Source organism: Aquila chrysaetos, chromosome 7, assembly GCF_900496995.4.
Source record: "Aquila chrysaetos chrysaetos chromosome 7, bAquChr1.4, whole genome shotgun sequence".
Lineage (NCBI taxonomy): Eukaryota > Metazoa > Chordata > Aves > Accipitriformes > Accipitridae > Aquila > Aquila chrysaetos.
The window spans coordinates 44,255,461-44,280,615 of NC_044010.1; positions in this window are offsets into that span (position 1 = coordinate 44,255,461).

The following is a 25,155-nucleotide window of genomic DNA, read 5'->3' on the forward strand; positions in this document are numbered from 1 at the left end:
GTTTTATAATTACAACGATTGTATAACACCGTACCGGCCAGAGGGATGACTCTTTCACGGTCTGTCACGCGTTGCCGTTTCCATCATCGGACTCAGAACCAAAGACCGTCCAGGGATCATCATCAAAGTCATCTAGGGAAGGAAAGAGAGAAGTAAGTCAGGGGTCAATTATGGACAACTCTACTGTTAAATAATCTTACAGAATGTAAAATGCCATAAAGGGTATTTGTTCTGCTTCCAGAAGCTCAGATAATGTCCTTTGAGAGAGTTAATACTGCTTCCATACTCAGATACTCTGTGACAGACTTTAACTGGGACTCATTCGTCTGGAGTGCTGGAACCAGTGCAGCTCTGGGCCAGCCTTTGGTTTAACCTTCTCCTATGCTGCAAGTTGTGCATGATAAGCTATGTATAGTTAAGTGAGCATTATTTTTTCAGTTATTTCCTCATATATCTCCTTTGTTATTCAGCAGCCAACTGTTTTGCACAGGCTAAACCTTATGCTACACTGTACCTCATCCTAAAAAGTTCATGATTACTTAAAAATATTATAAAAAAATAGCATGATATATATTCAGTCAAAGCAAAGACCTACAATGCTTTTAAAAAAAATTATAGCTTTAGTGGTGGCTTCTCGTCATATGCTTCCAGCAGGGATAAATGACTGATTATATTTTTGCCACACATAGAGGAACATTAGTGCTTAGGGGTTGCACACTATGGAAACCATGGGGCTTGTGCAGTACAGCCTTGGTAGTGTATTTGGCCCCACTGCAGGAACACCTTTTATTCTAATTACCATTCAGCACTCCAAGGCAAAAAACAGAGATCATTTTCAAACGAGCTTATAAATTTTCCACTAAAGCTCATTTATAATTAGTATATAACAGGAGCAGGTTTTTTTCCGCTATGTTCTCTATGATTTGCATTATGAGAGGAAGCATTTTTCCACGTAAATTAACTTAACCTTCCAAGAAATACCCTCCCATTGACACTCTGCCATAGACCTTCCTTCTCAAATTAACTCTGGAAAATTTTAAATCAAAAATATTTAAACAGGCATAGAACAAATCAACAGAGAAGTAAGCAAGCAAAGAGCAGCTAAAATATGGAACTAACTCCCCAACCACCTTTCTTGCTCACATTTTCCTGACTCATCCTCTGGTTTTCATCCTTTGTAGACTCATTCCTCAAGCCTAATTGTTAAGGTCTTGTTTTACTCCCAAAAGGGGAGAAACAGGAGTAAACGTGCCTTGGAAAGGACACAGCACCACCTAACACAGTGAAAACTCTTCCTTCCTAACAATTAAAATATGGACCAGCATTAAACTATTCTAGTTCAGGTAGTAGACCATTTACTCACTAAATATGCCTGAATTGAGTTATTTCTTGAAGCAATTGAAACCTTCTCAAAAGAGCAGAGATTCCAAGCTGACTTCCTTCTGCAGCCTGTTTATAGTCATATAAATTCCTCTCGCAGCTTGAGAGATGATCTACGTGTCTATTTTGCTCTCCTTTCATAACCTAACTACCTTAATAAAGGTTTCAAATGTTCATATACTCATACACCCCAGTTCTTCAAGGACACAAAAGCTGTGCAATACAGCACAGAATTCTTAGTAGGTCTAGACATGTGCATTTATAACCTCTTCCAAAAATAAATCACTTCATAATCCAGGTATTAGTAATACAGTAAGTACTAAGACTATGTTTCTATGCAGCTCAATCTGCATGTGATAGCCTGGCAAACTACTGGCCAAGACTGTTAAATGGAAATACCAGAATTAATCCCTTATCCCCATCAATAACTATTTTCTTGTTTCTGTAGTAATTTAATAAAATATGGGGTGTATGCATGGTGTACAGTTTACAAGAAATAAATGGAAATGGTATTGTCTACCAAAATTACAGCCCTCCAGGGGCTTACAGTTTTGGTCACTGTATCTGGAAATGGTCTCTGAGAAGGTCAGACTGTGTCTTCCCTATAGTATAAAACAGTACTATCAGTTAAAAAAATCAGTAGACATTTCTTGTTCTTATTGTGCACATAGGGTGGAGCTGTTACTGTGGTCTTATAGGGCTAATAAAAATCCTCTAGTATGAGACTCATGTATGATTAATTAGCCTCTCTACCATAGTCATTGTTGCTTGGTTTCCAAAGCACATTATTTGGTAGGGAACAGATGACTAGCTGCAAATATTGTAAATGTGTGCTGGGGGAATATTTGGATATATGTTCAAATTTGTCTTAAGATTTTATGCTGCTACCTATCTCCGTACTGTATGAGCACAAAGTTCTCAAAAGAGAATTTTCATTTTACTGTGTTTGCAGTTCTTCCCAAGTTCATTTCCCATAAAGATGAGGCGCTCTAGTTTCATTAATGCAAAAAACTTGCAAAAGGGCAGTATTTAGTTTAAGCTAGCTAAAAACAGTGTCAACTGCCAGCTTTTAATTTTATATCGGTTATGAATTTTGCAGCCAGCACAGTCCTGGGTATTTGTATGATTCATGCTCTGCTGTCATGTTTCCCAAACAGCCAGCACAGTGGAACCTGAATATTAGTCTAATTCATATTTATTGTCTATGTTCTTTAAAAAGGATGTATTTGTAAGTTAGGTTATTAGGAACTAATCAACAGGACCATTTACATAGCTCACAAACCAGGAATTACATAACAAACCACCAACACTTTGTGTAGTTTTCAAGTCCTGGCTGGATAATTCTCACTGTAATGAACACACCCCAAAATCGCATGTCACTTTGGGTTTACAGTGAATTTAATAATGTTTAATCTGAAGTTATTAAGCAGGAAAAAAAATAATCTGACTTAAGATATCCATTACAAAGCACAGGTAACAGTTTCCGGATATGAAGCAGTAAACTGAATGCCCATATTGAACCATTCAGGAAGAATCAATAGCTTTTGTAAATGCGTAAAAGTAATTTCAAATTAGAATTGTGAAAGCAGCTAAAATGGGTTTCAGCTGCCTCAGCACACAAACCCAGAGACATTCTGGATGTCCCCCAGTGTCTGACACATCTATGGGTGTTGGCGAGTATAACCCAGGACCCAGGGGGAACTTGCATCCTTCTGGTAGAGGCGAGCGGGAACACCCCTCGAAGATCTCAACTAGCAATAGGTGTCTGTGTTAAGGCAACTGAACCTCAATCTCGTCATCTTAGATGACAAGCAGTGGCAAAAAAGATGCCAGTTTCTCAAACTGTTAGTGAGAAAGAATCAAGCTTTACTATAGGTAAAATTCTCTTGGCAAATTCTAAATACAAGGTTAGATTTTAATATAGTAAAAAGTAGGCCTGCTCTTCTCTTCTTGCTGCGGTCAAAACTTCACCACTACGAGGACAGTGTTTTCTCTGCTCTCTTTACCTCTATTAACTGTTCATCCTTCTTTTATTGTTACCTGAAATAGAATTGTACCTGAATTACTCAGACTACAAATTGAGAGGATATAATGTGTTGAATAGTCACATTTTTAGAAGCCAGTCTTGAAAATTTGTATGCACGTTAAGTGACTGAAGTACATTTTTCTTAACGCTTCAATGTATGCAGACATCTGAAATTATTCTTCACAAGATCCTTTCAGGTTGTTACATTAGATCATGTCTTTTCTTTATGCAAAATTAGTCGTCACATCCGAAGTGCATTTTCCAATAGTTTGAAAGTTGACAGAGTATTATACTGTACTGAGTACAGAAGACTGAGTACAGGACACGTGAGACCATAAGAAACCACTGCCCTAAGCAACACGCTATATGATGCAAAGATTGGTGTAGTAAATATGTTTTTCCGTTGGTGTGTGGTGGAAAGCAGAAGGAAAGAGAGATGATTTCTTGGGGGATCTTTCAAAAACCTGGGAACTGTTTAAAGCATTAAACAATAGAGCTCAAGAGGGGAATTACTACAGAAAGCCACTGTCTACAAAATATATTAACAAGCAAGATGGCAAAGACTAGGATCCCAGTGTCTGTGTGATTAAATGTTATAGATTAGTGTAGAATGTGAACAATATAAATGTGAGGTGTACCTAGATGTGTGTAGGGAAATCTTTTCCAACTGATCCAAAAAACAAGTCAATTATTAAATTATGTGAGCTTGTTGGTTTAGTATGTCCATTAGACCAAGACAGAGCTCAGATCTGGATTGGAGCTCACCTCCTCAAAAACTCAGTGCATGGAAAGGTTGAGGTTGCTCAAGTTCATTCATCCCTAACTGAAGAGAAATATTGCAATGTTGATTTATAAAGGAAAAAGTGCTACTCCTCGTTTACACAGAGTTACCACCAGTAAAGAGCTCTATCGCATTGACTAACTGTCACAGTAATTAAATTGCTACAGTACATAAAAATGGCCTTCGCGAAGACAGTGAGTTATATTCCCACTCCCTGGATCTTCCTCAGTAGCAAGAACCTTACCAGCATCCTCCTGTCCCAGAGTGAGCGATGTAAAACTGCAGAAGTGATCTCGTAAGAAAAGGGGTGGGGGGGAAGCGAGTCTTACAGAGGTCCTAAATGTGGGTGCCCCAAGGAATGGATGGATGTCACTCCATTTTGCGTCCTTCTGCTGCCCTCTCCCCAAATGATAGAGGACTACAAGTGAGCAACTGGTGAGCTGCCACCGCTTTTGACCATCGGTCACGGAGGGATGTCCTGCCTCTGAAGGAACTACAGTGCATCCCCTTCTACAGCTTCCCTTAGACCTACCACCCTCCTGTCAAATGATACATCTCTCTTTTCAGTCAACTCATACTATTGGCCTCTATACCATCCTGTAGAAAACGGGGAAGTATTTTTAACAAACTTGCACAACAGCTATGAAAGACAGTCAGGAAACAGAAAACTATAATTTGCTCTTGTAAGGATTTGGAAGCACTTTTGTGATCTTGCTGCCCTGATTTAAACTCATTGCTACAAAGCCAGGATCCTGCCAGCTATAAAGGGCTTTGGTTTTATTTTTTCATGCACTTATCACGACCTCATTTTGTAAGTGCCAAGTGGATTTGTTCATTCATAACCCATCTTGATGCAGTGGATGGCAGCAGGGGGTGGTTTTGGGGTGGAGGGGTTAGTTTTAGTACATTTGATTAGTTTAATGGGACATAATGTTCCTTTCTATCTTTTCCTACTTTAAATATTTTAATTCATTCTATGAAAAAAAATCAATGGCAATCTGTCAAGGGCTGCAATTATATTTTAAATCGGGATGAAAAAGTGCGTGTGTGTGTGTGTGTGTGTGTTTGTGAGCAAGGGGAATCATTTACATAATAACTGATGGTAATAATAACTCTCAGATATAGTCTTTATACCCCATACTCTATCTTTTGGTTGTAATTTTCAGAGAGCTGCTTCTTTCTGTGCAGTACAACTGAAAATGAAGAAATTTTAATTCTGCAGTTTTTAGTCAACTATCAGACAGCAAATGCTGGTAGCAATTTTTCCTTAAAAATTTACACTGCTATCATCAGCTGCTATCTGGCAAGGTCTCCCAAACTGAGGGTGATTGAAAACCTCCAGAGCAAATCCATGCTTATGACTAGTGGTGGTTTTCTAGGCTTATGCTGTCTTCGTCAATTGGAACCAGAACGTGGATTCTTCTAACGAACATACAAATTAGGAGTGTTTTTTTCCTAATTTTTAATAACCATATCCAAATATTAAAGTTTTAGAGAGGTACAAATAAAAAACTTATTTTTTAATATTCAAAAGTTTAAATGTTTCAAAATCAAACATTTTACTTCAATATGACCGAAAATATTTTATTTGAAAACCAAAATGTGTTTTTAAACCAGAATTTCTCTTTTCAAATTTGACGCCTGTATAATAGAAAGACAAATGAAAAAACTAAAGTGTCTTAAGATCTACAAATTTTAGAAGTGACTAAAAATCAAAGGTTTTTTATTTTTCCCATTTTGCCAAAAGGTGCCCCCTAAAAATCGTTTTTGGATTGACTTTAAACACAATTTATCTCACAATATCGAAAATGCATTTTTCCTCCTTTTTAGTGTATAACATCTAGTTTGGCACATGACAAGTGTGAAAATAGATGACATTCATTCCTTTTGCCTTTCCAAATGCTGGAGTCAGGATGTTCCTTGGTAGGCCTTTCCACTGTGGGAAGCTTCCACTCAAGAAAGAACATAAGGAGAAGCAGAAAGTTAATGATTTATGCAAACGCTTTCTTTAACATGCAGGTGTCTTATATCCCATAAGAATCTCCATAATGGTTTTTTCCTCTGCCTCAAACTTTCATTCCGTTTCCAAAGATCCTATTCAGAGTCTCCCATATCAGTCAGCCTTCATGTTCACATATGGTTGGACTCGATGATCTTAAAGGTCTTTTCCAACCTAAATAATTCTATGATTCCATGATTCAAAGAACCATGTCTGGCTCACTCTGAACGTGAGTGATAAGAAAGTCTTCCCCAACACAGAGTCTTGGCCTCAGAGGATGTCAAATACAGGGCTTAGAAAGCCCATTTGACCTGGAATGACTGTTATCTTCAAGGAATATCCAACTAAAAGTTATGAGGTTAATGGCATGATAGAAGAGTTTCTTTTTCAGCTAGGCAGACAATTTACCACTGTAAGATAAATTGGACTCTAGACTTCAGCCAGGCATTTTGACAGGTAGTGTTATTTTATGGGACTTACCACAGTTCTGCTGAAAAGGCTGCTCAATATTCTGAGTAGCCAACCCTGCCTTCTTTCAGCTCAAAAATTCACCACTTCAGTTTATGTTAAAATAATTTTTGCAACAGTAATCAGCAGCCACTGCAGAAAATGAGTTTTATCATTAAATAATCACACCCTTGAGAGGCTGCGGGCACACAGCTGGCTCTCAGCTGGCTTCAAACAGCTGAAATGTAACTATTGCAGAGAAACCATACCTCTTGTCTTTGAGTATAAATTAAAAATAAAATAGTAACTTTTTTTCCACATTTATTCTGTAATATTTTGTATATGCGTAAAGCTGCATGCCCATGCAGCTACGTGATACCTCTGCTATGTGATAACTCTGGGGGAGTTATCAAGCTACTTGATAACTCTGGGGGAAGGAGGCACATCTCTCTAAACCTTCTTCTGTCCTGCAAGAAACCTTCTGCCACCTCTTCCCCCTGCGACAGCTCTCCATTCACCGGCTACAAGGAGGGAAGACAAGGTCAGGCGTCCAACGAGAGCGGAGGGCTCTGATGGCGTGATGCTTGTCAGGCTAGGAAAGCCTCTTGCTGCCTCCTCAGACGTAGGCTAAGCTGAAATCTGTACCCTGCACAGCTGCATACTTTGCTTTCTGGACCTCCTGGCTGTCCTGAGGAGCCCGGTTTATCACCGCATTTGAAAAGAGCCCAGCGTGGGCCACCAGGCGTGGGTGAGGATGAGGAGAAGGCGACTATTATTAGCTTCCTAGCCATTCTAATTTCCTAGCCGTAACTAAAGTTTCAGGAAGGTTTACCCACCGGAATGTGCCCTGAAAGTGAACCTCAGAAATTCACATTCCAGAGGCGAATAGGCAACGGGAGAGTCCGGGTTAATACTCCGAGTGGTAACACTGATCCATGGGATTTATGCAGCTCTGCTGTAGGTTCTGTTCAGCCTGCTGAACTCTATCTTTTCCAATATAGAACTACACAGTGTTGTTAATAATGTGCCTGTTCTGAAATTGCAATACGGCCACTGAAGGGAATTTGATTTATCAAGAGATAATCATCTCCTGGAGGGGAATAAAGGCACCTGGCTGCCTTCTGCCGTCAAAATTTAATATTAGCATTAATAACAACCCGTCTCCCTGCCTTACATAATGCTTACTTCATAATTTAATTATCCAGATAATCTTCATACACAGTTTATGCTTTTACCTCTAACTGGATGCCTAATAGAGCTCACATTACTGTTTATGGTAAACACCCAGGAGCAGCACTCTCTTTGCACTGCAAATTTCCCACAGAGGCACAGTGCCATGCTGCGGAATTTGCTTAACTGTGGAAACATCTATCTCACCCCAAAATGGCTTTGATCAAGAAGCACTGTCTAGCTACTCATTTAGGTTGCGTTCAGCGAGATATTTAGACTCATGCCCAGTGGTTAAGCCTTTGAAAAGTCCCACAGAGGTTCCCCTAACTGGTTAATGAAGATTAATTCAGTGCTTCAAAGGTACACTCAGAGCTCTTAACTGCTGAATTAGGACTTTGTTTTCTTAAGGTTCTGCCTTTTGGATGAGTAACTGTACGTGTTGTTATTGGGCGGGGGTGCTGCTCTGGCTCTGCGTGGGTGAAATGAGGACCTGCAGGTGTTCCTTCTGCCATGGATATAGATCTTAATGTTTTGCCATTAAAAATAAAAGAAATTCTTAATGACAGCATTTAGATCCTGATCCACCTCTTTGATATTCTCTGTTCTGACAGTGTGTCAAAATCTAACCCTTCAAGAGAAACAAGGGCCTGAATTGCATACAATGCAGGACTGATGAACAAAGCAATTGTATTCCAAAATTTCCCAAATCAACATAAAGATTACTTACAAATTGATCGTTTTGCCAGTCACATTTCTGCAACAGCATGTTTTTTACGGTGTAAATTGCTTATTTGCTTCCTCTGCTACACTAGGACATAAGTTTTCCTTCTTTTGCAAAGAGTCCTGGCCATTATCTCCAACCAAAAGAGTGCATTTGGACAATATCAATTTGTATGCTAATAATATTGCTTCCAATTGCACCTATGCTAACACACGAGACCAGGTTATAGCCAATTCCCATTTTTTCTCTTTTAAGACACTTGAAGAGTGATAGTTCTAAAGATTATGGAATCTCTTCTCATTTCCTTTCCTCAGCATTGCCAAAGTCTTTATTACCTAGCTGCTTCAGCTTATATTAAAAACTATTCAAAAACCTCAGAGACTCCTTGCACGCACTCATGAAATTTGTATCCAGCAAAAATTGTGTTTGCTTTAGGCGTAACATATGCTTCCTGTTTATTAGTGCAAGCTTTTAGTACTTTTGCTTCGTCTTGAATGATGCTGACATGTTAAGAATACACCTTCCTTTCTTTTTTTGCAGTCCAACCCACCAGCAACCCCACTGGTAGGGTTTCTTTCTTTGGTCATGGCATACACAGCCCAGAAAATACCTTGGATACTTTCACGGATAAGCCACGGGAAGCTGTCCAAACTTTACTCTGGGTACAGATACCCCATCACTGTCCTGGGAATGTGTGTCAACGCTATGTCTGTTCTCCTACAGTCAGAATAATCCATTTCAGAAGATGAAGAACTACTACAAGGATTTGTTTAAATAGGAACTTGAGTCATAATTCAGTGTGAACATGAGATGTAAAGCTGGAAACTGTTGAGGAGCTGGAATTAACTTCGGTAGCAAGGTTTCTGCCAGTGTAATAGTAGAGGTCTTACTGCTAGAAAATTCACCTGTAGAAGGTTGGAAAACATCCATATAGAATAAAATTTTCCCAGGAAGGTGAGGCTGCACTTGTACAATGTGTTGACTTTGTACAAACTTTGGACAGCTTTCACAATCACAGCCTATAAATGAATCTAATAGTAACTTAAATTATCCTTTTTTAGGATAATATTCCTCAGTTTCTGTGGCACCAGTCTTTCACGTAGAACACCTTTGACTCCCTCTCAGCCACCTGGCTCCACTCCCGTGGCAAAATCATGCCCAATAGCCATACTACAGATTTAAAAGATAAGTCTACTTTCATCATAAAAAAGATTTTTTTATATATATATATATCATCGAGAATTTCTCTCATTTTGATATTCACCAAGTTGCTGAACACAAACTGAGTACCAACTTTGTGTCTGCAGTAATAAGACACAAGAAACAACCAGAGCGGGAGACACGACGCTGAGGACCCAACATCCACACTACACTTATTTTGGGATTTCTACATCAGACTAGCTGTAGTCAATTCCCACAGGCTGACTGTGCATTAGTGGCAGGAGCGCATGAGGTGCAATCCTGTAGTGCACCAACTGGTCTGTTTTATCTGAAAGGAACTAATTTCTCTGAACCTGCTCTTAAATGTGTGAACAAAACCGCACAAAATGGACTCGATCAGATTTGTTTCAAAAGCACACTCCAAACCCAAATTAAAATAGCAGCGTAGATGCAGTCTTTGCAATCCAGAGGTGGTTGGTTTGGGGGAGCTGGGCAGAATTTAGGTGCTGCCCCTCTTGGTTTCTAGCCAGCAGTCGGTCATACATACTCTGGGTGTGCTCCACTTATTTTTGTGCCCTCCACTCAGCACACTGCAACTAGTGAAAAGCTTATTTAATTGCTAAAGGACTTCACCGTTCAACTCAGGGACAAAAGCGTATTGGTATCAATGTAGTACTTTATCAGGAGGGGTGCGATGCATAGAAACTAGTAATGGAAAGCACAAGGTTACATACATACAGAGAAAATGAAAATGTGTAGCATTTACATAGACAGATTCCTTTGCTGAAAGGGAAATCATAAACTTCTCTCTTTCTCCTGATAAAACTGACTAAAAATTTAGGATTTATTTCTTCCAAGCAAAGAAGTCTTACTGAAAACACATTTCAGCAGGAATCTTTGCATTTTTATCTAACACAGTCCTGAAAAGCACCAAAATAAAAAGCTTAGTGATCAAAACCGAACACAAATTTTTATCTTTAAAATTCCCCACAGATTTATCTGTAGTTAGCGGAAAAAATTAAAATAAAGTAAAATAAAATATTAAAACAAAGTAAAAAAAACCCTGACCCTCTGGGGTTTTTGCAGCTGTAATCACATAAAAAACTGTGATTAAGAAATTACATGTTTGAGGCTGAAAATGCAAATGATTCATATTTGTTTAAAGCGCAAATTCAAATGACACTGCAGTCTTCTTGCTATTTTATGCAGTACTTATGTTACTGAGTCTGTTTTTCCTGTCTCTTCTCTTTCTCTATTTTTTAACAGCTTTTTATTTCCTGTTCTTGCCTTGTAAGGTAATATTTTCATTGCTTTCTTCTGAAAGGAAACTGCAAGATGTTCACAGTAATCAAGTGTAATGGGGCATGTTCTTTGAACATTTAAAGAAGGAGCTAGCACAAAAGGAAATAGAAAACAATGACAGAAAAGGCTGATCAGCTTAAGCCAAACTGAAGATGAGTCAGCTGGGGCCTGTGAAATACTCTCCAGCATCAGGATCATCTATGTCCAAACCAGGGCATACCAAGAACCAAAATAAAGGCAATGCCTGCTGCCTCGGGTGGTTCAGGTACCTCTTTTCATTTTAAGGAAATTTTAAGTGAAACAGCACAGTCAGAATTTTAACTTTTTTCCTCTGCTTTTATTTGCACCACACTAGCATAAATATGTTCCCCAAGTTGTCCAGTCAACTTCAAACATCAAAACAACATCAACATCAAAATCTGACCTGTAAGGATATGGTCCGATTTCAAAATACTCGGTACTTGGCTCAGTAGCCCACAAAGTCATCTCTGGTGTTTTGTCAACCGTACATGGGCGCAAAACAAGCCCAATAAAACATCGCCTTACCCAGACATGTTAGAAGACCCTGGTCCTCCTCTGTTCCATTTACCATCACAGACATCACATAAATGAGCAGTTAAAAGACAGTCCAGAGCAAGCATGTCTTGCGACTTCAGACATCATAAAAATAACTCAAGCTTCTTTAAGCATAGCCTTTTTTGCTTAGTAAGTATTTTTTCCAATTTATAGATAATATATCTACCAAGTATTAAAAAAACAAGGCTGATATGAATTTTTATGGTAATATATATTTATTTATACATGTACTCAGTACTCTGCAAACATAGATAAGTGTACTTACCATTAAATCAATGGGGCTAAGTTTACCTTCTGGATCTGCTTTAAATGGTGTCAGGGAAGTTCTGTGCATGTGAGCACAATGACAGTCAAAAGTTTGGGGGTTGTTGTTTTTTTTTTTTTTAACTCTTATGCACTTACAGCCTTGATGTCTTTATTTTATTAGTCAGGAACACAACCAGAAATTAAACCATGCTTCCTTGTTGTCATGTCAGGTATGAGAACATAACCGATTTTAGTGTCATAGAGTATGTTTGAAATTACTTATTGTAAATGTCTGACCTTTGTGAGAGCTGAGTCATTAAAGTGTAGTTAATAGCTAGGGTGAAATGCACTTATTTTTGTTTAAAAAATACATTGAAGGACAAATTTTCAAGTTGAAAATTCAGCACAAAGCTTAGAGAAATTGGTATAAGCGTCTTTCAGACTATCCATTTCCAGCAACACTCTGTTGCTCCCCTTAAACCTCTCAGGTCTTCTAATTTCCATTAAAACCACTCCCGGAGGGGGCTAAATTCCTTCCTGCTACTTAAAAAAACTGAAACATATCCCCTTGCTCCCATGCTTCTTACGCTATTTGCTTTATTGCTCTTTAACCGTTGTCTTCTGGGATAATTGTCTTGATTCCAGTGGTTTCCTGACACTGATGGCATTCATCAGAGATGCCGACGGTATCTCCAGCCGGTCCCCTTCCAGTCTGCCTGCGTTTCGCGGCACGACCCAGCACAGGAGCGCAGGTCAGGGATGAGGCAGCGCGGTCCAACGCTGGCTGCGCTTGCCCGTCAAGGCAAAAGGCAGACCGATGTCATGTGCATGGCGTTGTGCTTGAAGCAGAGCTCCTTCCTTGGACTCCTGCACCTCCCCGGCTCTCCCAGCCATAGCTGAATTCCTTCAGTTCTTGCCCGCATAGGCATCCCTGTAGGTCCCATCCCACTGAAAACCAGAGTTAGCTCATCTTATCCATGTGGATGGTAAGGTGCGCGCGATTAGAAGTGCTGAAAGCGTGTCCTACGTCTCACTGCAAAGAGTGCAGTGAGTGTGATCTTTTTAAAAGGCTGGGGCTAAAATATAACAATTTCTAGATTATCCAGTTTAAAAGCAGTTTATCGGTTGGTGCTAGCAGCTGGAGGCTCCTTTTACTCTCTCCCTCTCAAGTTCTCTCTTCTAGCCTTAAGCTCCTTGTTGTAATACTGAAGGCTCATGATTACAGGCTCTGACACAGCCTTAGCCTCTAATCATCACCTAAAATGCTACGTGGTTCAAGAGGTGCAAGGTCAGGAGGCATGGTCCTAGCTGAAAGGACAAGATCATATGGAACAGATTGCTTTTATTATACCTTTTATTAACTTGACACAACCACCTCCAGCTACTTTTCCAAGACAAAATGTCCTATAGTTACAGGTTCCCCGAGTAATGTCAAACTGATGGCAAATTGTGTAAATACATGCTGGTGATTGAATCCTGTGCAAATTGGTCCTTAATATGAAGATTTTATGTTGTAGGAAATAAGAAAGAAAAAAGAACAGTCAAAGAATTCATATAATCAGAATCTAATTATTAGTTTCCTTCACTGAGTTTGAGTATCAGCTGATAAAGTGAACATCAGGCATACACTGGGTCTTTGGTCTGGGTGCTAAAGAAATGTGCAGTGTGGGCTTTGTCTCTGTTCAATGATTTTAATCGCTTCAATATTTAACACTGTATTTTTGAGGGTCGTGTGTGCTATGCAGTCAGCCTCAATGACAAGGAATGAAGGTGAAGAAAGTAACTTTCTTGCTAAATATCAAAAAGAACTATATTAAAATGTCAAGATGGGGAAAAAAAGGAGCTCATAACTGTGAACAGAGGAGGAATGAACAAGGTTAAACGAGTACAGATTTTTCCGGGTTTTTTAGCCTCTGTGTGCACACATGCATACTTACCAAAAGACTTGTGAAGAAGGCACTGCCACTTTTGAGACCATGGGTCGAGTTCAGTGATAGAGAAGGCAGAAAGATAGACGCTGCAAAAAAACTTACCTTAAAACTATCATACTCCGCCTACCCAAGAGGACTGGGACAGATGCCAGGAACAGACATAAACGACCTGTGGGAAGTTGGATAAATATTGAAGAAAAATAGGATAATGTCAAAAAAGGTTAGCATCAAATTCATTTGACAAAGTTTCAGTAGCAAGAGGGAGTTATTCCAGGCTTCTCAAGTCAGTGGAAAAGTGATGGAAGAGCAGTGGGAGGAGAGAAGAGGATTTAGGAATCATTCAGTCTGACGAGATTTTCTAAGGTGACTCTGCTTACTGTTTTGTTGGTCTTGTGGGTTTTTTGGTTGGTTTTTGTTTTGGGGTTTGTTGGTTTTTTGTTTTTGTTTTTGTTTTCAGAAAAGCTCTGTCCTCTTTTCTTTTCTGTTCCAAGCTCAGGCAAAGTTGTCTGAGAGCAAGGTCTTCCCAGTGGACACCATGCATGAGGGTTGGGCGTACGTGAGGATGCAAGATACTGTGCTGTACGCGGTCCTTCGCTGAGGAGTGCCGTTCGCACGTGGATGTGCAGGACACATCACCACATTGCATAGGATGGCCGCGCTTTCCCAGGGACCTCGTGGCCAGTGGGAGAGTATGGAGGCAACTCATTACCCAAAGAATAAACCAGCTGGGCTAAGAAGGAGAAAGAGCAAATGCTAACCTTCCTTTCAGAAGCCCTGCATGTTTATTGTCACCTACAGTTTTATTAATGAGCGTAACTAGCTGTATTCAAACACAGTGCTGTAAAATTTAATTGGGCAAACGTAGTGAGCGTTAGCTGGAGCTGTTTCCTGTCATGTATAATTACATGAAGCTCATACTTCAATAATTAGCAAGGCAAAATGAAATCACTTTACAATTAGAGAAGCTCTCATTTCACCTTTCCTGTCATAGATACTCATTTAATTTGGACTTTTATTTACTGACAGTCCCACTCCATTAGATATAGAAGACATTCCCTCACCCACCAGGATATTTTAAAATGAGGCAATATATCCAAGAAGACCTAAGAAAAGTGAATATGTCTCAAAACGTGTCTGGTTGTCCTGGGAATTTCGGCTCCAGTTTTTCCAACCAGTAGAAGATCCAAGCGGTAGAAGCACCTACTACTGGTGGAAAGCAAAATCCCTCTTAGGGCAGCCAAGGCCCCCCAGTGCTCTCTGGCATTTGCCAAGCTCCGTCAGAGTCTCTTGCCTCCTTCTCACAGCACAGCCAGAAGCCCCTTCCTCTTTTTTCCAGAGCCTGAGCTATGGGTGAAGATGTAGGGTAGTAATTAACACTTCTTCAGGTACCAGGCACAGAAAATTTGTTCTTCTCTGCAGCTACTCCGAGAGTCACACATACGTTGGTCATTGGCTCACTGTGGCTGAGCAGGAGGGCGCGTTGACTGTGACGGATAGGTTAACCTGGTTAACATCACGGTTTCCTCCTCATCCCAGTTCTAGTGAACATCTTCATCCCTGGCATCCCTTCCACTGCCAAAATGCCACACACCACAGTGATAGGCTCCTGCCCTTCCAGCAGTGCCACTGTTCCTCTGCCAGCCTGGGCACTTCTTCCCCAGCTCTCTCTGACCTTTCCAACCAGTGCCTATTTCCCTAACCTATCTCCACAAAGTAACACAAGATAAATAATTGTCATCTTTCATGAGAGCTAACACTTGCCATTCTTCTCTCTTTCTCCAAGACACTAAACATAGAATTAGCAAGTCCAAATAACATTTGAAATATTACCCAAACAGCAGAGGAATTAGAACATTGAAAGCAGGTGTTTTGGGTTTGTGTGGCAGGGTTTTGGTAGCGGGGTGGGGGCTGCAAGGGTGGCTCCTGGGAGAAGCTACTAGAAGCTTCCCCAGCTCCAAGTGGGAACCTCCTCTGGCCCAGGCCAAGCCCGTCAGTGACAGTGGTAACACCTGTGGGAGAACAGATTTAAGAGGGGAAACCTGCACTGGGGGAGGAGATTGGAATGTGAAACTCCTGTGCAGACGCCGAGGTCAGTGCAGGAGGAGGGGATGCCCCTGCAGCTCTTGGAGGTGAGTGGAGGAGCAGATGCCCCCCAAGATGGCCGTGACTCCATGGGAAAGCCTGCGCTGGAGCAGTCTGTGCCTGAGGGACTGCAGCCTGCAGGAGGACTCATGTTAGAGACATTTGTGAAGGACTGTCTCCTGCGGGAGGGATCCCACACTGGAGCAGGGGATGAGTGAGGAGTCCTGTCCCTGAGGAGGAAGGAGCAGCAGAGACAAGGTGTGATGAACTGACCCCAACCCACATTCCCTGTCCCCCTGCGCCGCTGGGGGGGGAGGAGGTGGAGAATCCGGGAGTGAAGCTGTGCCCAGGAAGAATGGAGGGGTGGGGGAAAGGTGGTTTAAGATTTGGTTTTATTTCCCATTATCCTTGGTTTGATTTGATTAGTAGTAAATTAAACTGATTTTGGTTTTTCCCTAAGTTCAGTCTTTTATCCGTGACCATCATTGGTGAGTGATCCCTCCCTGTCCTTGTCTTGACCCAAGAGATTTTCTTTATATTTTCTCCTCCCCATCCCACCCAGGGGGACGAGTGAGCTAGTAGCTTTGTGGTGCTTTGTTGTTGGCTGGGCTTAAACCACAACAGTGGGATAGGACTATGCTCAGAATTTCTGAGAAAATAAAGATACTTGAAATCATAGAAACACGAAATGGTTTACTGCTCCACAGTTTAAAACCATTCTGGAAGCACAGAAGGATAGTTGGTTATTTTTTATTTTATTCCTTCAGAGGCAAGCCTCTGTCTTTTTTTCCTGTTCGTCCTACTACACACCATGCATTCAAATCTTATTTCATTTTGTAAGAGTCATTTAGCGTCTCTTCAATTATTCTGAGAAAGTGTCACTGTAAAGTTCTGTACCTTAACATCCTCTTAATCCAGCCTAGATGACATCAACTATCTATAAGTAAAATTTCCCCTCCAAACTTGCACCACTCAAACTGTGGAAGTCAACAACAGAGAATGCAACACTCCTTCATTTTCCAGCTCATTCCTAGAACTAAATTAACAATGGTCTTGGTAGTGGGTGAGTCAAATTAGAGACGTTTATTATCCTAGTACTCCTCTCAATCTGTATTGCTAAGAGGAATGATAAAGCATGTGGAGGTTTGGGTGTGGGTTTTGGTTACTAAGACAGTTAATATCATAATTACATACATAAGCCCCTTAGATCAGACAGACATTAATTTGTTGTTTCATCCCTTCATTTTGACCTGGTGATCTTCAAGAATATGAATTGTTTGAAATGAGAAGGGATTACCCTCTGCATTGGGGATGTCTGCAACAGGAGATTTAGGGAAACAGTCCCACTAGCTTTGGCAAAGGCGTCTTGCTGAAGGAGAGCATAACGCAGCAAGGGCTATCACATCCCCCCTAATGCCTTTATATTGGACATATTCTCAATGGGTAATATGTGATTAATAGGTATTATTCCCTTATTTCAGACAGGAATATAATATTTCATGGATAGTGACTGCACATCGGTAGATGCACTTAAACCATGATTATAGAGAGTCTATTGACCCAGTAGGCACTAGCAACTGGTAAAATGCTAATTGAAAGGTCTATTTATTATTCATTTGTAGAGCACTTACAAATGAAACCTTGAAATAAAGTACGACTATCTTCCGTCACAGGATGTTAATCACCATCAGAGTTAAGATCCAACAGACATCTTCATGGCTGACAGTGTTTTGGTATTTGTATCTGCAGAAAGCCTTGAGTTTAATTTTAGTCCTGTCATAGAAAAGATACTACCAGCCCCTGTTGCATGTTCATGGAGAATAAATCATACTATGCCTGCCAGAAATTCTGTAATTTCTTTGTCATGGAGTTTAACACTGAATATAAAACACAGTTCTGTTGAGCTATCAAGTATGACTTAATAGAACATTACTGCCTTTATTGAAAATTATTTCTTCTGCTAATTGCTTTTCATTACATTTTTATTATTGGTAAGGGGACATTACACTTTTCTAATACAACAAAAGAAATCTAGTTTTCCTGGCTTGCTTTTTACTACCGTTTGGATCAATTCAGACAAGTCCCATTTTCCTCTGAGAAAGATGATGTTGCATCTCCAAAATGAGTAGTGTAATGAACCAATGAGTAAACTGATGCAAGTCATGAGCAGACCAATGTGATTCTGATTCACTATGAATGCCAAAGTAAAATCAAGAGGATGTTTTTTAAGAGAAGAAGAAAACTCCTCTAATATGACACATGAGTTTGTTGCAGCACTTCTGAAGTCAGCAAGCAATTGGTAGTCAGCAGGCCAAGAACAGCTTTTAAAAATTGCTGTGCTCCAGAAACAATACTTCATTTCCTCCTACTGTTGGTCAGGTCTGTGTTGCTGATATTACAAGATAGATTTTTTTTTTTTTTTATTTCAGTACTTTATACGATAAAGCACTTGGTGCATGGCTATACCAAAGGGTAGAGTTTAGATAATTAACTGGCATCATTAAAGAGTAGAACTAGCAGGAAGCATTTAGACTTAAATTACATTTGCAGCATGCCCAGTGTCCCCTTGAATCTTCAGGACTGCATACATTATTGTGAGAAAGTGACAGGCTACAGAAACTAGTATCCAAACAGCAAGCTTTAAGACATTTGCCGCTACTAACCAAAGTAGCTTAGCAATAGTTAGTAGAGAAATAGGGCAGTTCAGAGCAGGAGTCTTACTTAGGTGCTCCACATCACCCTCAGAAAAACTCCATCCTTCCCCACTGGCTTCTTTTGGGGTCCACTTTACCTAACTAGGTATGCAAGTTAAATGTCTAAAAATATCAGTCAATATCCCCATTCTCCCTTCGACATACTGTGGTTCAGCAGACACCAGACAAGTGAACATGGCTGAAGTTTGTAGCCTCGTACATCTCGGACACCTTGCCCTCTAAAAGGAACACCTACATTTGCTAGAAAGTCAGTGATGGAGACGGACACCTCTGAAGACCTCTGGAAAGAGATCTGGAACCAAGTCCACCAAGAGATTCCCCAGGCAGCTGTTCCTCCCTGGTGTCTGTGAGAACCAACGGACAACGCTGGGCACCAGCCTCAGACTCTGGCAATCCAACTGCTTCATCATCTTCTGAGAATAGACACCTAGTGGAACAGGGGTAGGTCTTTTTTTAGAAAAAATAAAAAAGGCAACAGAGGCAGCAATATCCTACCTGCATTTGTTTCATCATTTGGTGATTAGAATACTTATGTGGGAAGTAAGGGTCATAGGTTTTAGTCTTCCTCAGCTACAGAGTTAGGAGGAGAGGTAACACTCTAATACCTCTACAGAAGACATGCCATTATCAAGGAGGTAAGTCCTGGCCAGAAGTGAGCAAGCGTGATTCTCACTTTTATCGAGAAATGAGCAGAACTGGGATTTTCAGACCTGCTGCATGGAGTGTGTAGGCTTTTTAGGTAACACCAGCTGTGGGAAACATGCAGGGAGAGCCTGATCTGTGGGACCAGACCAGGTATCCTTCCTCCCTGAGGCAATAGACAGTCTCCTTTCATTCTTTCTCCTCCCATTTTCAGCTTATGCAAAGAAAGTCCATTTCCAGCTGCTAGATGTAGAGGTGGCTTTTACTCTGACTGCTCTTAAGCTGGGTCTTTGGGGTATTAGCATGTATTTTGGCAGCACTGTATTCCAGTTCACTTGTCCACAGAAGGCAGAAATGTCCACTTACACCCTTTACACCTGCTGAGCTTCAGTTGCAAAAGATGTCCCTATATCAGGTACGCTCTCCCCCCAGCATGGGCATTTCTTAGCGTGCATTGGCGACCCATGATCACCAACCACACAGTTTTCAAGAAAATAAGCTTTCTGTGCCTGTAACCAAGCCAGATTTCTCTGGCAACTTCTGTGTGTGTGTTGCGTTAAAGTGTAACGAAGTTTGGCAGAAAATAAACCCCCTTGCATTCCAGCTTGTCCTCAGATATCAGAGGGGCTGGGGGGGGGGCTAGGCTTAGGTTCTGGGTGATGGCCAATTCAGCACTATAAGTCCAGTCGCGTTCAATACATTGAATTATCATGATTATGGATGCACTAATAGCACACTGTACTTTCTATTTAGTTGTGCTCAATGAACTACCACGGCCAGACTTAAGGAGTTTGGTTGCATTCAATGAACTATGACGGCTAGATTTTAATGAATAGTACAGTTTATTAAAGCAACAGGAGTACAGGTTCTTTTGGATTGCCGGTGATAAATATACTGTCTGCAAAGCATGTGCAAATAATAATACAGTCGACTACAAGCCCACTAAATTATGGAAAAACTCTACAGAGATTTCTAAGTTTCTTGGGGAAGCACTCAGTATAACTGAGGGTTTGAATGTCACCAAAGAGGCATCCTTATGGGGGGAAGAGAGGTTCAGCCTGTCGACTGATCCCAGAAGTCAGCGATGTCCTCCCGACTTGTCTACAATGGTGTCTTCCCCAGCATTCCTCCTCTCTTAAGCCCTTTTATACTATTTTATTTTTAGGTAGAGCTTGAGTGACTCTAGTCATACATACCTTTACTTTGATTGGTATAAAGTTCTCTTGCTTTGCTTTTAAAGGTATACGCTAGAGAAAATTCAGAGCGCATGCTCAGTGAGGGGTGGTCGCACCTTGAAGGCAGGTAGTTTTGGGGATGGAGGTGTGTTTTGGTGTTATAATGAGATTATAATGAGCAAAGTTCACCCAGAGAACATGATTTAGCGTGTCACTACTCCAGAACTGGGCACTTAGAAATCAGAAATAAGACAATAGCGTTGACAGAACCCCCAATGTTTTACCTCCTTGCTTCAGTGGATTCAGTGCAGGGACCTTCCACTCTTGTTCCGGTAGTTCCAGTTCCCCATCCCTGTGGTGATAACACAGAACCTGGCTGCAGTGTCTCCACTCCGCTCCACCCTCCGTGTTGTTTCTCTCAGAGTCAGCATACCAAGCTCCCCTGGTGTTGGTAACATCTAATGTTGCTTAGGGTTACGTTGGTTAGGGAATTATTATGGAACAGATTCCTTGCATATCCACTGCGTTCCACCCTGGAGGTTTACCTTCCCTTAAGCTGGCGGACACACACACATATCAATAAGTCACCTCCAGCAATTATTGCACAGTGTTTTAAACGTGTAAATCTCAATCTAGCAGACTGAAATCTTCCAGCGAGTGTGCGAGCGATTGTATTATTGCTTGTCCTCTTTCTCTGAACCTAAGTGTGCAGTTTGTGACTCACACCAAAGCTGAAGTCTTTGAATTCCTTGGACTTAGCTCCAAGCCAGCCTTCATTAATTAAGCAGCTGATGTGGTTGTGCTACATGCCAACGGTAGACAAGAGAAGAAGTGTGTTGTAACAATTACACTTGTCCGCTCTTCAAACAGAATTATCTCTGAAGGGGATTTACCACTGAATTTGATTGCTTTCCACGTAAAATCAACAACCACAGTCTAGTGCCTAATAGGCATTCTGAAGTCTCTATTTCTCCCCTTTTTGAGGGCACAAGCATGTTGGTTTTTCCCTTGTAATTGTATTTTGTTAGCTTGTTAGCTTTATAATCCGGTTATTTTTTGCAATTTCTAATTCATTTGACTCAAGTTGGAGAAGGGACTGGAGATGGAGATGTCATTAAGGTTCAGTGAAGGCTTCTTAAAAATTAGACAAACAATTGCAGTCTGCAGAACAATTTCTGAGAAAAGTAAAGAAATGGAGTTCTGAGAAAGAGACTGTTTATTTAATTTCTATTCCCATTAGCAATTGAGAGTTTGCAAGTGATTAATGTTCCAGGAGACTAGTCAGAGCTCAGCAGTGCTCAGCAGCCTGTGGGTAAGTGCATTTTGATTTCTTCCTATGGTGGAAAATCTATATGTGAGAACATTAAGCAGTTCCTTGTCCATTTATACACTTACTACAATTCTCACCAATTGTGCTCGTAACTCTTGTTCTCTTTGTCATTTGGCTTTATGGTTCCTTTTTTAACTTTTCCTCTTTTATGATCTTTTAGATGTGGTTTCTCAGGTGCATAAATATCTTAAAAGTAAATAGTAAAAATATGCCCTAATATGTAATATGTAACAATTGCATTGAACTCTCACTGCAATTACCTTTTAATGTGCTTTACACCTGTGGCTTTTTAACAACAAACTTAGTTGAATACATTATCGATGAAAAGTCTGCTAGCATGCTTTAAACTGTTCTCTTTTATGATTTCTATTATAGCTCAGTGTACTCTAACTAGTCTAACCATTCAAGTGGATGTTGCAAGTCTGAACGTGAATTTTCCTAATATATCATAATTATAGAAGCACTAAATAATGTTTTCATCACCCACGGTGAAAGTAATATACAGTATTCCTGATTTCTTGTTTCTTACACATGAAGTCACAATATATGATTAGCTTGAACGAAATAGAGGCACATCCATTTTTGTTTATTACATTTTAACTGAAAACTTCTGAGAGGACTATGTTTGAACACTGCGTGCAACAGCATATCTACAGTAGGGTAACTTTTTCTACTGGCAGTGGTAGTAAGATGGTATTAAACCATAAGCAGTGTTAAGAGCTGGGGAAAGACAGCTGGATCAAATGTTCTTGAACTTTTTTTTCATTATTCTAGCAGTATCCCAACTTCCAAGATTTTCGCTTGCTCAATACCCTGCTTCAGAACCTTTCTCTTCAGTGAGTGTCCCCTGAACAAAAAAATGTTATTTATTAGAACCACTTTTCCCAATAATATATCCCACAGGGTTAATATTACTAACAGGTAGTAATTCTAGCTAAGTTTCTACAGGGTTCCATTTCAGAAAACCATTTATGCATGTGATTAATTTTAAGCAAAATGTGCCCTATGGAGGCCTCGTTCCTAAGGTTTGAATCATTCTCCAAGGTGAACGACTGCAATATTCTTTATCACAAAAGGCCTGACACAATCCCTTTTGTAACTTCTGAAAACTTCTCTAGAGCAGGTTTGAATTGATCTTTTTTTTCAAATACTGTAACTCCAGGCCTCTTGAATGTCACACACAGCTGCCTCAATTTGATTCATTTACCTGATTGGTTCTGTCTCTTTTCCTACATTGACATGATGGACCATACATATATTTATAAACGGATATAAACCAGTGTCTTTTTAGAAGAAAAATTGCAGTGTTTACTTGAGTTGATGTCACTTTCACTGATACATCTTTCCTTATCCTCACCTGACAATGTTAAGAAAATGTTTCCATTCAAGTTTTAAGTATCCTAAGTTTGAATGTAACAAATTCACACTTTCTCAAAACTTTTTAAATGGAGGAAACAACCTTGTTTGATCACTGACTTGTTTTTTCCATAATTCATACAGGCATTGTTCATTAGAAAGAGTTTCAAAGTCCTTTGCTGCACAGCAGATTTTGTACGTTTCTTGTCTTCCATTTTAAACATTTACTTTCTTATCCAATGAGCCCTTACTCCTTAGACAAAATGTCCTTGCTGGAAAAAAAAAAATCCACTAACAAACTTGTACAGTTTCTGGAATTCTTTTCCTTTTTAGGGAGAGGTATATGTATATACACATATACATATATATGTATTTTTGCGCGTGTATATATATACACATATAAAAGAGTGTGTATGTGTGTATGTATGCACATATATATGTACATGCACATAAATTACCTCCATTAAATTATTTTCTAAACTTTTCCTAACGTAAGGTAATTTGTTCCAGGACTATTCAGACAAATGATAATGTATATGTTTGGTTTAGAAAATTTAGATTTAAAAATTAAATCCCCTCACAGTGTTGACACCCTGTGAGGGAATCTGGAGAAGCCTATGGCTGAAGACAAAGACAGACTCTCTGCACATATGGTGAGTGGTAATGCTGTGAGATGAATTTGAATATTATCCCGTTTAGCTGAAATCACGTTGGGTTGAGGAACTAACATCCTTTCGGCATAGGCACAGGCTCTCTGAAGAGAACGCGAAGCCTCAAGTGCTTCAATTGAGACTGATGTAAAGATGCTTCAACTAAAGTATCTGGAGTCAAGTTTTAAAGGTAGAAAGGTAGCTGAGCAGCCAGAGATAGAAGTCTGCAGTTTTGAAAATCCTTTTTGCAGCTCCTGAATACTCTTTAAAAAGTATTTATAGCTTTACATAAATATGTGTGAGTCTTTTATTGACAAATAACATTTCTGAAGTCAAAAGGTTTTTTCATGAAGACACAAACTCACCTTTTCAGGAATTGGGTTTGCTTCACCTACACTTGTCATAGGAGAGATTTGGCTACCAGACTGTCAAATGGAAAACCCGTTCAGAGCCGATTTAAAATACATACAATGAAATGGAAATCAAGGAGGCTCAAAGAGACTTGGAGGTGGGTAGAACCTGACCCTGAGAATTGAGCAAGAGTAGCTAATAAGACAGCATTGGTGCTCAAAAGAAGCAAAGTCAGCAGATAAAATATGTGGAATTAAACTTTTGGTCTGACTTTTTTGAAGCAGTAAGTGCTAAGAACTTTCCCTTTTTTGTGCACAAAAATAGCTGTCCTCTTTGTTTCCTTTAGCTGACTTTCTAAGAGTTGGATCTGCAAGTATTCAAACTGAATCAAAGAAATATATGGATATGGATGGTGGTATAGATATAGATGATGGCATATATATATATATGATTAGATATAGATTAGATATAGATGTAGATACAGATAGATGTAGATATAGGTTTAGGCATAGGTATAGGTAAAACCCTAATAAAAAAGGCAATGAAGGATCATCTGGAAAAAAAAAAAAAAAAAAAGCAAGCCCTGAATATTTTACATGGTTGATTTTCTTAAGTGAAACCAAACCAATGGACAGTTCTTGACCCACAGATGCAAACTAAACCATAGATATCCTTTATTTTCTCCAATGAAGGAAAGTGAAAGACAGACATCCTAAGAAATAATTAAGTAACTAGGCCTCAATTCAGGTAGCTGAGTCTCTTCCACAGTACTAGATGGCAAGAACTCACAGATTTCTAAGTGGGATAACACCTCTTCTTGATAGATCCTGCCTTAATACTCTAATTTAATTCATGTTCTGAAAAGAAAGCAAATGGAGCTTCTTACCTCCAATGGGCTTTATATTCACTGAACTAGTTTTTCCCTAAACTATGTAGTACAGCAGAGCCCAGAGTATGACAGAATTTAGCCCCCAACTGTAATCACAGGAGGGAGTAAAGTATTATATTTGCAGTGATTAATGTGCACCCATCATTAGATAAGATAGATTTAGCTCACATTTTTTTTAAAAATCACCCTTAAAATCATTCTGAGACAGATTCACAAGCCCTACCTG